Consider the following 12,902-nt stretch of genomic DNA (forward strand, 5'->3'; position numbering starts at 1 on the left):
TATCTACAGCTTTTCCCAGTCCTGTGCAGTTGCCCTGCCATACCAGACAATGATGAAACCAGCGAGAATGTTCTCCGTGGTCCATCTGTAAAAATTTGCAAAGGTTTTGCTGACATACTGATGCACCATCAATAACTCTTGGAGACTGGAAGTGAACGATAGGCTTTTATTAGCAGCAAAAGGGAGCACGACATCTCGAAGACTGTGGGAGGAGCAGTACCCCAATCGCCTTTATAGAGGGGTCTGTGGGAGGAGCCACAGGAGCAGTCAGCAGAGGGGCGTGTCCAGACAGGTATATGTAGTTTACCACACATACCAAGTCTCCTAAAAGTCCTAATGAAGTATAGTCGTTTTTATGCCTTCTTTGAAATTGCATCAATTGCATGGAGGCAGAGACACAGGAGATTCTGCAGATGCTGGAATTCTGGGTCAACACAGGCAAAATGCTAGAAGAACTAAGTGGGTCAAGCAAAATTTGAGAAGGGCCAAGATCCTTCATCTGGACTGAACATCCCAAATCGTTGACTCTCCATTTCCCTTCTTAGATGCTGCCTGTCCTGGTGAGTTTCTCCAGCGCTCTGTGCGTTGCTCATGAGTTCCTCCAATAGATTATTTTGTCACTCCAGAATACTCATCTGCCGTCTCCTGTCACTCCAGACTGAAAGAGGCCCTGGCGACGCCAAATGGGCACAAGCGACTGTAAACATTTTACCGTATTTAGTTCTGCGGTTTCAGTCACACTGAGTACCTAACTCGGTGCAACTTCCGCCCCTATTTATTCCAGTCCAAATGTGTTCTCCATCCGATGGAATTGAAGCAAAGCTGCAGATGCCCAGATTTCATCACCGAGTTTCCTCAGTTGTGCCTATGAATGCACTAGAAACTCATCAAAGCCTGTTACAGGGTCAGACAGCCATTTGGCCCATCGACCCTCTTGTCTCTCTTAATAAACATTAGCTTCTTTATTCCATCTCAAACAATGCAGGGGCTGAAGGCCATTTGGCCCATCATGCCTCTTGTCTCTCCTAATAAACATTAGCTTCTTTATTCCATCTCAAACAATGCAGGGGCTGAAGGCCATTCGGCCCATCATGCTGTCAAGTACCTATCAACACTACATCCCATTTTCCAGCCTTGGCTTCACAGCACACTGGTCAGCAATACCATGATCTTTCCTTTGAGCTCTTACAAGGTGCATTCTGACAAATTCCCTGCATTGATTTAACAGAACTAGATCACTCAATGTTTAACCACCCTATTGCTGCTGAGATGAGAACAGTGAGGGCTAATAACTGGTAAAGAGGGACATGGATCATGCTAACGTGGAAACAGGGAACCGCAGACAAAGCCAAGTAATAGAGACATGGAGTGTAGAGGTGATGACGCCCAAGTTTCACAAATTACATTGATTATGTTGTAGCATGTACCTATTGTTATAGAATCATAGAACACTACAGCACAGAATCAGGCAACTTGGCCCATCTAGTCCATGCTGAACTATTCATCTGACTAGCTCCATCGACTTGCACCCAGGCCATAGCCCTCCATACCCCTCCCATCCATGCACCTGTCCAAATTTCTATTAAATGCTGAAATTGAGCCCACATCCACTGGCAATTCATTCACACTTACATCACCCTCTGAGTGAAAAAGATCCCCCTCATGTTCCCCTTCAACATTTCACCCTTCACCCTCTTCACATGACCTCTAGTTCTAGTCCCACCCACCCTCAGTGGAAAAAGCCTGCTTGCATTTACCCTTCCAAATCCCTCATACTTTTGTATACCTCTATCAAATCTCCCCTTGTTCTCTGACACTCATGTTGTATAGAAAACTGGATTTACTGCTAGACCTATGGATGATCACTTTATTCTGTAATCAGGACCTCATCTGTTACTTAACGAAGTCTCTCTGTAGCAATTATTCTGTTACCAAAATATAGTTTTACTGGTAATCTTTGTCAACTGAGAATGTAAAAGCTATACCAAATTCAAGTTCAGATACATCATAGAACATAGAACATGGATTCTCCACAATGTTGCCTGGATTGGGGAGCATGCCTTATGAGAATAGGTTGAGTGAACTCGGCCTTTTCTCCTTGGAGCGACAGAGGATGAGAGGTGACCTGATAGAGGTGTATAACATGATGAGAGGCATTGATCATGTGGATAGAGGCTTTTTCCCAGGGTTGAAATAGCTAGCATAAATAGGGCACAATTTTAAGGTGTTTGGAAGTAGGTACAGAGGAGATGTTGGGGTAAATTTTTTACGCAGGGAGTGGTGAGTGCATGGAATGGGCTGCCAGCGACAGGGGTGGAGGCCGATACGATAGGGTCTTTTAAGAGACTCGTGGACAGGTACATGGAGCTTAGAAGAATAGAGGGCTATGGGTAACCCTAGGTAATTTCTAAGGTAAGGACATGTTCAGCACAGCTTTGTGGGCTGAGGGGCTAGTATTGTGCTGTAGGTTTTCTATGTTTTTATAGAATGGTACACCACAGGAACAGCCCCTTCAACCCACAATGTTGTACTGAAACAATTAAATTAGTTATCAAATGGCCAACCAAACTAATCCCCTCAACCTACACAATGTCCATATCCTTCCATTTTCCTCACATCCATGTGCCAATCTAAACATCTCTTAAAAGTCTCTAATGTATCTGTCTCTACCAACTCCCCAGGCAGCACATTCCAGGCCTCCAGGCTCTGTGTAAAAAAAAATGCCTTCACATCTCCTTTGAAATTACCGCCCTCTCACCTTAAATACATACCCTCTGTTATGAGACATTTCAACCCTGGGAAAAAGATACTGTCTGTCTACTCTGTCTATGCCTCTCATAATCTTATAAACCTCCATCAGATCAGCTTTGACTTGACTGCTGGCGAGCACCAGTTTCTTTAATAAATTGCTCTTTATTTCAAGCACCAACTCCCTACCACTTCTCCGTTTGCTCTTACACCTGTCTTGTCATGACAAACAAACATAATCAGCCTCCACAACCTTTCTTTCAGAACAGCTATTGAATTGTGAGGTTCTTTTATTGTTATTTTGTCCAGAGTTTCTTACAATGATTATTTCCACAAACAGTACAGGAATTCTACAAGTACATTAGAAATTGAATCTGAATAGTAAAGGGGGTGATAATGGGAACTATGACAATACTTTAATTGTGTGGAGTTGTCAAGCAAATTGTATTGTATACTGTCTGCATATCAATCTGCATTGTACTGAATTAAGTGTTTGGACTATTACTGATATTGTAGAAAATAATACAAAATTAAACCAAAACCTTTTGTGATTAATTTTCCCTTCAGACACTAAAATAAATTAGAAGAAAATACCTGAGAATTAGTTTTTAGATTAAGGGCAGGTCACTACTCCAATTATTTCTATGCACAAGAGTTTCTCTGGCACACCAAATGATGCAGGAACTCAGCAGGTCAGCCAGCATCTGTGGAGGGGAATAAACAGTCAATGTTTCAGGCCGAGACCCTGACCTGTTGAGTTTTTCCAGTGTTTTGTGGGTGTCTTGCTATTTTTATTTTTCTCTATTATCCCTATTTTTTCCTTAAGCTTCCAATATAGCTTACCCTGAGCACAAAATCCAGACTGATACTGTCAATGGAAATCTCAAGGGAGTGCTGCACTGTTGGAGGTCACATCACAATGGGGGAAGGCTGCAGCAGTGAAGGGTCCCCAGTCGTCTTGCTTTCCATACCAATGTGTCCTGGCCATGATCTCTCAAGGACTGTATGGTGGCTGCCTGTATTAGCCTCCCCGTGTTAAACAAAGTCACACACAAGTGTTCTCCATTGAGGGAATAACCCCTTTGGAGAACATCATACTTGACTCAAGTGACTGTTGGAGGTGGCATCTTTGGGAACGAGTACTAAACAGGCCCTGTTTGCCCATTTCAATGGATATAACATTCCATGTACTATTTGGAGAAGGGGAGAATAATTTATTTAATTTGGTTAGCAACTTTTTTTAAAAACTTAAACAGTACATAGAGCAACAACTTTGTGGCCATTACAGACACTTGACTGCAGAGCAGATTTACATGAATGTTGCCTGGATTGGAGAGCATGCCTTATGAGAATAGGCTGAGTGAACTTAGCCTTTTCTCCTTGGAGTGACAGAGGATAAGATAATGAGAGACATTGATCATGTGGATAGCCAAAGGCCTTTTCCCAGTGGCTAACATGAGGGAGCATATTTTTAAGGTGCTTGGAAGTAGGTACAGAGGGGATGTCGGGGTAAGTTTTCCACACAGAGTTGTGGGTGCGTGGAATGCACTGCCAGTGATGGTAGTGGAGGCAGACACAATAGGGTCTATTAAAGAGACTCAGATAGGTACATGGAGCTTAGCAAAGTAGAGGACTATGCAGTAGAGTAATTCTAGGCAGTTTCTACAGTAGGTTACATGGTTGGCACAACTTCGTGGGCCAAAGAGCCTGTAATGTGCTGTCGATGTCTATATTCTATGTTACTATGTCAGGAATGCCTTCTGGATGTTCCAGGGTTTAGATGTTTTAAAAGAGACATGGAAGAAGGTTAAAAAAAAGGTGAAGGAGTGGCAAACTGAAGAAGAAAAGTCTTCATACAGTGACCCAGCAGAAGTGTTCCTCACTGCATCGGTGGACCAGTTGCTGGTAACAAATTCCGAAATACAAAGGGAAACAAGGAATGGCCCAACATTGTCAAAAGTCTAGGGAATCCCCATGCAAGGATGGCCAGCTCACAGTAACCCTATTTCCAGAGTTCTCAGCGAGACCAGACCAACTGTTGATATGTCAATGAACACTGGTGTGTGGAACGTGTTATGGTTCACTCTGAACTGTGCACCAGAGTGTTAGAAAATCTGCATTGAGGACACGTGGGTACAGTCAAGATGAAGAGTCACACCTGGAGCTACGTATGGTAGCCGGGAATAGATAAACAGTTTGAAGACCTGGCCAAAAGCTGATCAAGTTTCCAAAAGGTTCAAAATGCACCTCTACAGGCACTGTTACACACATGGGAGTGGCTGTCGTCACTACAACAATGCTGGGCCATTCTTGGACTCCATGTTTCTGATTGTTGTGGATGCTCATTCGAAGTGGCCAGAGGTTATACCAATGAAGTCGACCACGTCAGCAAAGTCTGTCTCTGCTCTGATGACTATTTTCAACAGAAATGGCTTACCAGAACAAATTGTGAGTGACAACGGACCACAATATGCAGCAGAAGAATTCTGACTGTTCATGAAGAAAAATGGTATCAGACATTTCAAGTCAGCTCCTCACAACCCGGCAATGAATGTGTCAGCTGAAAGGTTTATCCAAACCTTCAAGAAGTCCATTAAAGCTAAGGACAAGGAGGACGTTCCTCCACAGCACAAGGTGGACAATTTATTTTTTATGTATCGGAACTCTGTTAATGTTACAAGTCAAACACCTGCAATGTTGTTCATGAACTGGAAACTGAGATCGAGCATAGACCTCCTGAAACCAGATCTGTGGAGCGAAGTACAGAATAAGCAGTTCAGCCAGTTGCCTAGTGAAGCAGCAAGGAGCTTCCAGATGGGACAGGAGGTCCTAGCACATGATTACTGAGCAGAGAAGTAGGCACCTACTAGGATAGCTACATGATCTGGACCACTGACCAGTGGATGTTGGAGATCAGACATAGAGACATCATATGGACCAGATACTGGATGCTCAACAGAAGAACACACCTGAGTCGATTACATCCAACAAGACAAGCACATTACAGTCACCAGACTTGCCCTGCAGTGGTGATCATGTCACTGACAGCAACTGGACATGGGAAACCGAGAACATTGTCTTCGACAAGACCTGATGCCACTCCATAGGTCTAGAGGTGTGACAAGCAAGTTATCGTTGACAAGACACCTGCCAAACCTGATGCCACTGCACAGGTCTGGAGGCAGTATCCTGAAAGAAGCAGAGCACCACCCAGAAGATTGAACTTTTAGAACTGTTAAGTTGGTTATGGACTGTTATTGTGAAAGCATGTTTATTTGGAATATGGGTTTATGAAAGGGAAATTGAATGTTTTGTACATATACAGTTTTATGTTGCATTAATCTCAAGGGGGATGAAGTGTCATGTGTGAATCTATTTCTTTCAGAGCAGTGACCCCCTGTTGTCCTTTTTTTCATTGCAATGTGAATACACAAGTACATCTTTGAATTGAGGGAGGAAACCGAACACCCAGAGTAAATCCACGTGGGTCACAGGGAGAACGTACAAAGTCCTTACATACGGCATGATGTCAGAATTAATCTCTGTACTCTGGCACCCCGAGCTGTAATGGTGTCAGGCTAACTGCTACACTACCATGGTGCCCTAATTAGTTTCAACATTTTGTACAGCTACACTGGAATTGATTGCAGGCTTACGCAGATTTAATTAAAAATAAATGCTTCAGTTTGGGATTTCAACAGCAGACTCTGCCATACTCTATACAATGGTATAATGGTTCGATTGTGAAGTCTTGGGATAATGAATAGGAACCACCTGCTCAAACCCCACCAAGGGAACAGAGGACTATCAACTAATTCATTCATTAAATAATAATAATATTTCAATTGTGACCATGAAACCACTGAATTGGTGTTCCATGGATAGAAATGTAGTTTATCTATTACACTAGAAGTACAAACTAACTCTGAAATGACCCAGGGAGTTTCACTGCTTTAAGCCGTCTGGAAAGGTACATGGAAAGGAGAGGTTCAGGGAGCTATGGGCCAAACTCGGTCGGATGAGACTAGCTCACTGAGCAACACAGTCAGCATGGGCCAGTTGGCCCACAGGGCCTGGACCCATGCTGGTAGACTCTTCACTGATTAAACAAAGGTAGGTGGAGGGGCAGGTAGTGTTGAGGAAGCAGACAGAGTTGGACAGATTAGAATAATGGTCAACAAAGTGGCAGACAGAATGCAATGGAGGGAAGTATCTGGCCATGCATTTTGGTCGAAGGAATAAAGGCATAGACTATTTTCTAAATGGGAAACAAATTCAGAAATTGAAGGTGCAAAGGGACTTGGGAGTCCTCGTGCAGGATTCCCTGAAGGTTAATTTGCAGGTTGAGTCTGTGGTAAGGAAGGCAAAAGCAATGTTAGCATTCATTACAAGAGGATTAGAATACAAAAGCAAGGATGTAATCTTAAGGTTTCATAAGACACTCATCAGACCGCAAGGGGTATTGTAAGCAGTTTTGGGCCCCTTATCTAAGAAATGATATGCTAGCACTGGAGGGGGCCAGAGGAGGTTTATGAAAATAGTCCCAGGAATGAAAGGGTCAAATGTATGAGGAACATTTGATGGCTCTGGCCCTGCACTCACTGGAGTTTGGAAGAATGAGGGGGGGGGGATTCTCATTGAAACCTCCCAAACCTTGAAAGGCTTAGATAGAGCAGATGTGGAGAGAAAGTGTCCAATAGAGGGACAGTCTCGGCTATAGGACACGGACTAGGAGCATACCCTTCAGAACAGAGATGAACAGGAACTTCTTTTGCCAGAGGATAGTGAATCAGTGGAATTCATTGCCACAAACAGCTGTGGATACCAAGTCATTGGATATATTTAAAGTGGAGGTTAATAGGTTCTTGATTAGTCAGGGTGTTAAAGGTTATGGGGAGAATAGGGCTGAGGGGGAAAATAAATCAGCTATAATCGAATAGTAGAGATGATTCAATGATTTAATCAAAGATTCTGCCTCTATGTCTTAAGGCCTTTGGGACTCTATGGTGATTGTCCATTGTGTTTGATGACAGAAAACCTGTGCAGGAGAGTTTTTAAACTATAAAAACCATTACACTGAGGCAGTTCCACTCTCTTGACCTCAGAAGTCCAGATTCAGTTTACGAACAAGTGTCACAAACTGAGGTCTTCTTTGGTTGCAGTGGATCACCATGATTGTAGTCATGCCCTTGGCTTTCCACAGAGAGTTGCAAAACCACCTTCCTGGCCGTTGGGTCTCACTGTAGATCTCATCAGTCTGGTCTGCCAGGGCCAACTTCACATGCTAGGGCAGGCACGTCCCTATCTCACCGGGACAAAAGGCCCTCACCTGGATAGCCCGCTTGTCGGAGTGATGTACTGGGGTGTGGCCGCCGTTGCAATGCAAACAGCTACTTGGAGACACAGGAGAGAGCTGAGTGTCCAGTGAGTGAGTGAGCTGCCCCAGAATGGACATGACAAGCCCCTTCACCAGACGTGCTGCCCCTAACTGCACATTCCATACACCCCAGGGACTCTATAACAGGCGGTTAAAGGATTAACATCAAATGCTCCCCAGCCTTTGGACAAATAGAAACAGGGTATCTTGAAATAGTGATATAATGGCCAATCAGCTTGTCCAATGATAATTACAAGGAGGACAATGAAGCTTGAAGTGGCTTTGACAAGTGGAAGATTAAATTGACCTCAGTACATGTATGAATAAGTGAATTAGCCAGCTGAGCGATCCATGGGGACAGATCAGACCTGCTGCTCTTTGTTGATGAGGTGGCAGAGGTCCAAATATTTTATTTGTTTCTACTCTAATGCATCAGCTCTATAGAGTATTCAAGCAGAACTTAGCACTTATAAAATAATTGTTGGCACTGGAATATGTAACTAATAACTGGTTAATGCCTTAAGACAACAGGAGTGAATTTAATCATCTTGTGAAAGGGTGAAGTAATAGCTGGAAAATGGTTTCTGTGGCCAAAGTATCAATGTTCAAAGGAAATTCAGTATCAAAGTCATAGACCATGGAACGCTACAGCACAGAAACAGGCCCTTCAGCCCATCCAGTCTGGGTCGAACCAATAGTCTGCCTCGTCCCATTGACCTGCACCCAGACTATAGCCCTCCATACACCTCACTCATCCAAACTTCTCTTAAATTTTAAATCGACCTTGCGTCCAATTCCACTGGCAGCATGTTTCAGGCTCTCATCACCTTCTGAGTGAAGATCCCCTTAATCACTTCACATTTCACCCTTAATCCTGACCTCTAGTTCTTGTCTCACCCAACCTCAGTGGTAAAAGTCTCTATGCATTTCCCTATCTATACCCTCGTACTTTCGTATACCTCCATCTTCGGCCCAGATCCGAGGCGAGAGCCAATTTCGTCACTCTCCACAATGGTCACTCATCTCTCCAGGACACTGGAGCCTTTTGCTGTTTCGTTGTTTGGTCAATTTAAATGCCTTCCCAGATAGAGTGAAAAGACAGGGCATTGGGTTTCAAGGCGAGAGCCGAATTTGCTCATTCTCCACAATGATCACTCCTCTCTGCATGGCGCTGAGGCTATGAAGTCTACCCCAGCTGCTGTGCTCCATGACCGCTAATATGATGAACTGATAAGCAAGGCTTTGGGTCCATTCTGGGCCACTCCAGGTTTTGGATCTGAGGACTCAATTTGGTTCAGAATGTTGTTGTTCATTTCAATTGTTTTCATCATTTGTATTTTTTTTTTGGGCTTCTACTTTTTTTCTTTAATTGGGTTCTTTTGGGTTTCTTCCTTTGTGGCTGCCTGTGAGCAAATCTCCAGTTTGTATAATTAACACGTTCCTTGATACTTTGAATAAAGCCCTAATCTATTTGAGCTTTCCCTATAACAGGGGTGGCCAACCTTTTACATTCCATGTGTCAAATTTTTCATGCACGAGTTCAGATGCACCATACAACTCTTGTACCCCCATTCAATTCTTTCAAAAATGTTAATATACATATTTAGCATTTTTACATGATATATTAATTTAATATAAAAACAAGATAAATATTGCTTACCTTAATGAGAATTTTAACAAATATATTTTGTTTTCTTTTGATTTCTTCCTTTTTCTGAATCACATATTCTTTCCGTAACTCAGACCCAAGCACTAGCTTCAGTTTTCCTTCTATTTCAGTCTGATGTTGTGTTTTATAGTGTCTATTAAGATCATGTCTTCTATTATGTGAGAAAGTGTTTTCACAAACAGTGAACAACGGTTTTCCTGACGGACCCACTATAAATAAGAACTCATTCTCCCACTGTTCATTGAATTCACGCTTACTATCACTTTCTGCTTTTCTTTTCAAGTCAAGTCACTTTTATTGTCATTTCGACCATAACTGCTGGTATAGTACACAGTAAAAATGAGACAATGTTTTTCAGGACCATGGTGTTACATGACACAGTACTAAAACTAGATTGAACTACGTAAAAAAACAACACAGAGAAAGCTACACTAGACTACAGACCTACACAGGACTGCATAAAGTGCACAAAAACAGGGCAGGCGTTACAATAAATAATAAACAGTACAATAGGGCAGTAAAGTGTTAGTCCAGGATCTGGGTATTGAGGAGTCTGATAGCTTGGGAGAAGAAACTGTTACATAGTCTGGTTGTGAGAGCCCGAATGCTTTGGAGCCTTTTCCCAGACTGCAGAAGGGAGAAGAGAATGTATGATGGGTGCATGGGGTCCTTCATAATGCTGTTTCCTTTGTGGATGCAGTGTGTAGTGTAAATGTCCATGATAGCGGGAAAAAAGACCCTGATGATCTTCTCAGCTGACCTCACTATCCGCTGCAGGGTCTTGTGATCCAAGATGGTGAAATTTCCAAACCAGGCAGTGATGCAGCTGCTCAGGATGCTCTCGATACAACCCCTGTAGAATGTGGTGAGGATGGGGGGTGGGAGATGGACTTTCCACAGCCTTCGCAGAAAGTAGAGATGCTGCTGGGCTTTCTTTGCTATGGAGCTGGTGTTGAGGGACCAGGTGAGATTCTCCGTCAGGTGAACACCAAGAAATTTAGTGCTCTTTACGATCTGTACCGAGGAGCCGTCGATGTTCAGCGGAGAGTAGTGGCTCTGTGTCCTCCTGAAGTCAACAACCAGCTCTTTTGTTCATGTTCAGAGACAGGTTGTTGGCTCTGCACCACTCCGTTAGCTGCTGCACCTCCTTTCTGTAAGCTGACTCATCGTTTCTTGCTGATGAGGCCCACCACAGTCGTGTCATCGGCGAACTTGATGATGTGGTTCCAGCTGTGTGTTGCAGCACAGTCGTGGGTCAGCAGAGTGAACAGCAGTGGACTGAGCACACAGCCCTGGGGAGCCTCCGTGCTCAGTGTGATGGTGTTGGAGATGCTGCTCCCGATCCGGACTGACTGAGGTCTCCCAGTCAAGAAGTCTAGGATCCAGTTACAGAGGGAGGTGTTCAGGCCCAGTAGGCACAGCTTTCCAATCAGTTTCTGAGGAGTGATTGTGTTGAATGCTGAACTGAAGTCTATGAACAGCATCCGAACGTATGTGTCTTTTTTGTCCAGGTGGGTTAGGGCCAGGTGGAGGGTGGTGGCAATGGCGTCATCTGTTGAGCGGTTGGGACGGTACGCAAACTACAGGGGGTCCAGTGAGGGGGGCAGCAGGCTCTTGATATGCCTCATGATGAGCCTCTCGAAACACTTCATGATGATGGATGTAAGTGTAACGGGACGGTAGTCATTTAGGCAGGACAGTGAAGACTTCTTTGGCACAGGGACGATGGTGGCGGCCTTGAAGCACGTTGGAATGGTGGCGCTGCTCAGGGAGATGTTGAAGATGTCAGTGAAAACATCTGCTGGCTGGTCTGCACATCATCTGAGCACTCTACTAGGGATGTTGTCTGGTCCAGCAGCCTTTTGTGGGTTGACCCTGCACAGGGTTCTTCTCACGTCGGCCACGGAGAGACACAGCACCTGGTCATTCGTAGGAGGGGTGGACTTCGTTGCCGCCATGTCACTTTCCGCCTCAAACCGGGCATAGAAGTTATTCAGCGCATCTGGGAGGGAGGCATCACCTGTACAGTCAGGTGATGTTGTCCTGTAATTGGTGATGTCCTGGATGCCCTTCCACATGCGCAGTGTGTTGCCGCTCATTTTCTTTTGCACTGTGATGGGTAACTGAATGTAAAAACAAGGCTTAATTTTCGAAAAAGTACAAAACTGCAAATGTTCACAAAGGACGAACAAAGCACAACTCCGTAGCGCACGAGTGTCAATTGTAAACTGACTGGCAGAAACCTGCGACACACCGCTGGCGCAGACGCCTGGCGCCTCAGGATCAAACGTGTATTGAACAGTTACGGAACGACTGCAGAACAAAAGTCCTTCTTTCCTAGTTTGACTCATTGAACATTATTTTAATTGAAAACAATTAATGTGAAAGAGGATAACATTTACTAAAAGATGTGCATGAAATAATAAAATTGCTAAAAATAATAGCCAAGTTTTAGATTTATTCTCAATAAAACCCTCTTCTAGCTCTAAGCTACTTGAATTCCTGTTATAGATATTTTTTCTACAAATTGGATTTTGGTTAATACTTTTTGCGTGAGTAGGGTTACTTTTTATTATTATCCACTTCTAATCATCCGATGCAAAACGAGGAAATCTGCAGATGCTGGAAATTCAAGCAACACACACAAAATGCTGGTGGAACGCAGCAGGCCAGGCAGCATCTGTAGGGAGAAGCACTGTTGACGTTTCGGGCCGAGACCCTTCATCCTTTTGTGTGTGTTGTTAATCATCCAACGCACCACTTTTGGCGCATGCACCATAGGTTGGCCATCCCTGCCCCCTAACTCAGGTCCTCAAGTCCAGGCAACTTACTCATAAATTTTCTCTGCAATTTTTCAATTTTATTTGCATCTTTCCTTTTTGTAGGTGACTAAAACTGCACACAACACTCTAAATTAAGCCTCGCCGATGCCTTACACAGTCTCAACATAACATTGCGTAAATAAGTTCATAAACTCAGCGTCCACTTTATTAGGTACACCTGTGAGGGCCTCCATTGGTCAGAGTTGACCGTGGATATTGCGTTCTAGCTGTCTAGATACGCCAGCCTGGGCTGTACAATTTGGACAGCAAGCTGTTCCCCACTTAG

The sequence above is a fragment of the Hemitrygon akajei genome, chromosome 3 (genome assembly GCF_048418815.1).
Source record: "Hemitrygon akajei chromosome 3, sHemAka1.3, whole genome shotgun sequence".
In the NCBI taxonomy this organism is placed as follows: Eukaryota; Metazoa; Chordata; class Chondrichthyes; order Myliobatiformes; family Dasyatidae; genus Hemitrygon; species Hemitrygon akajei.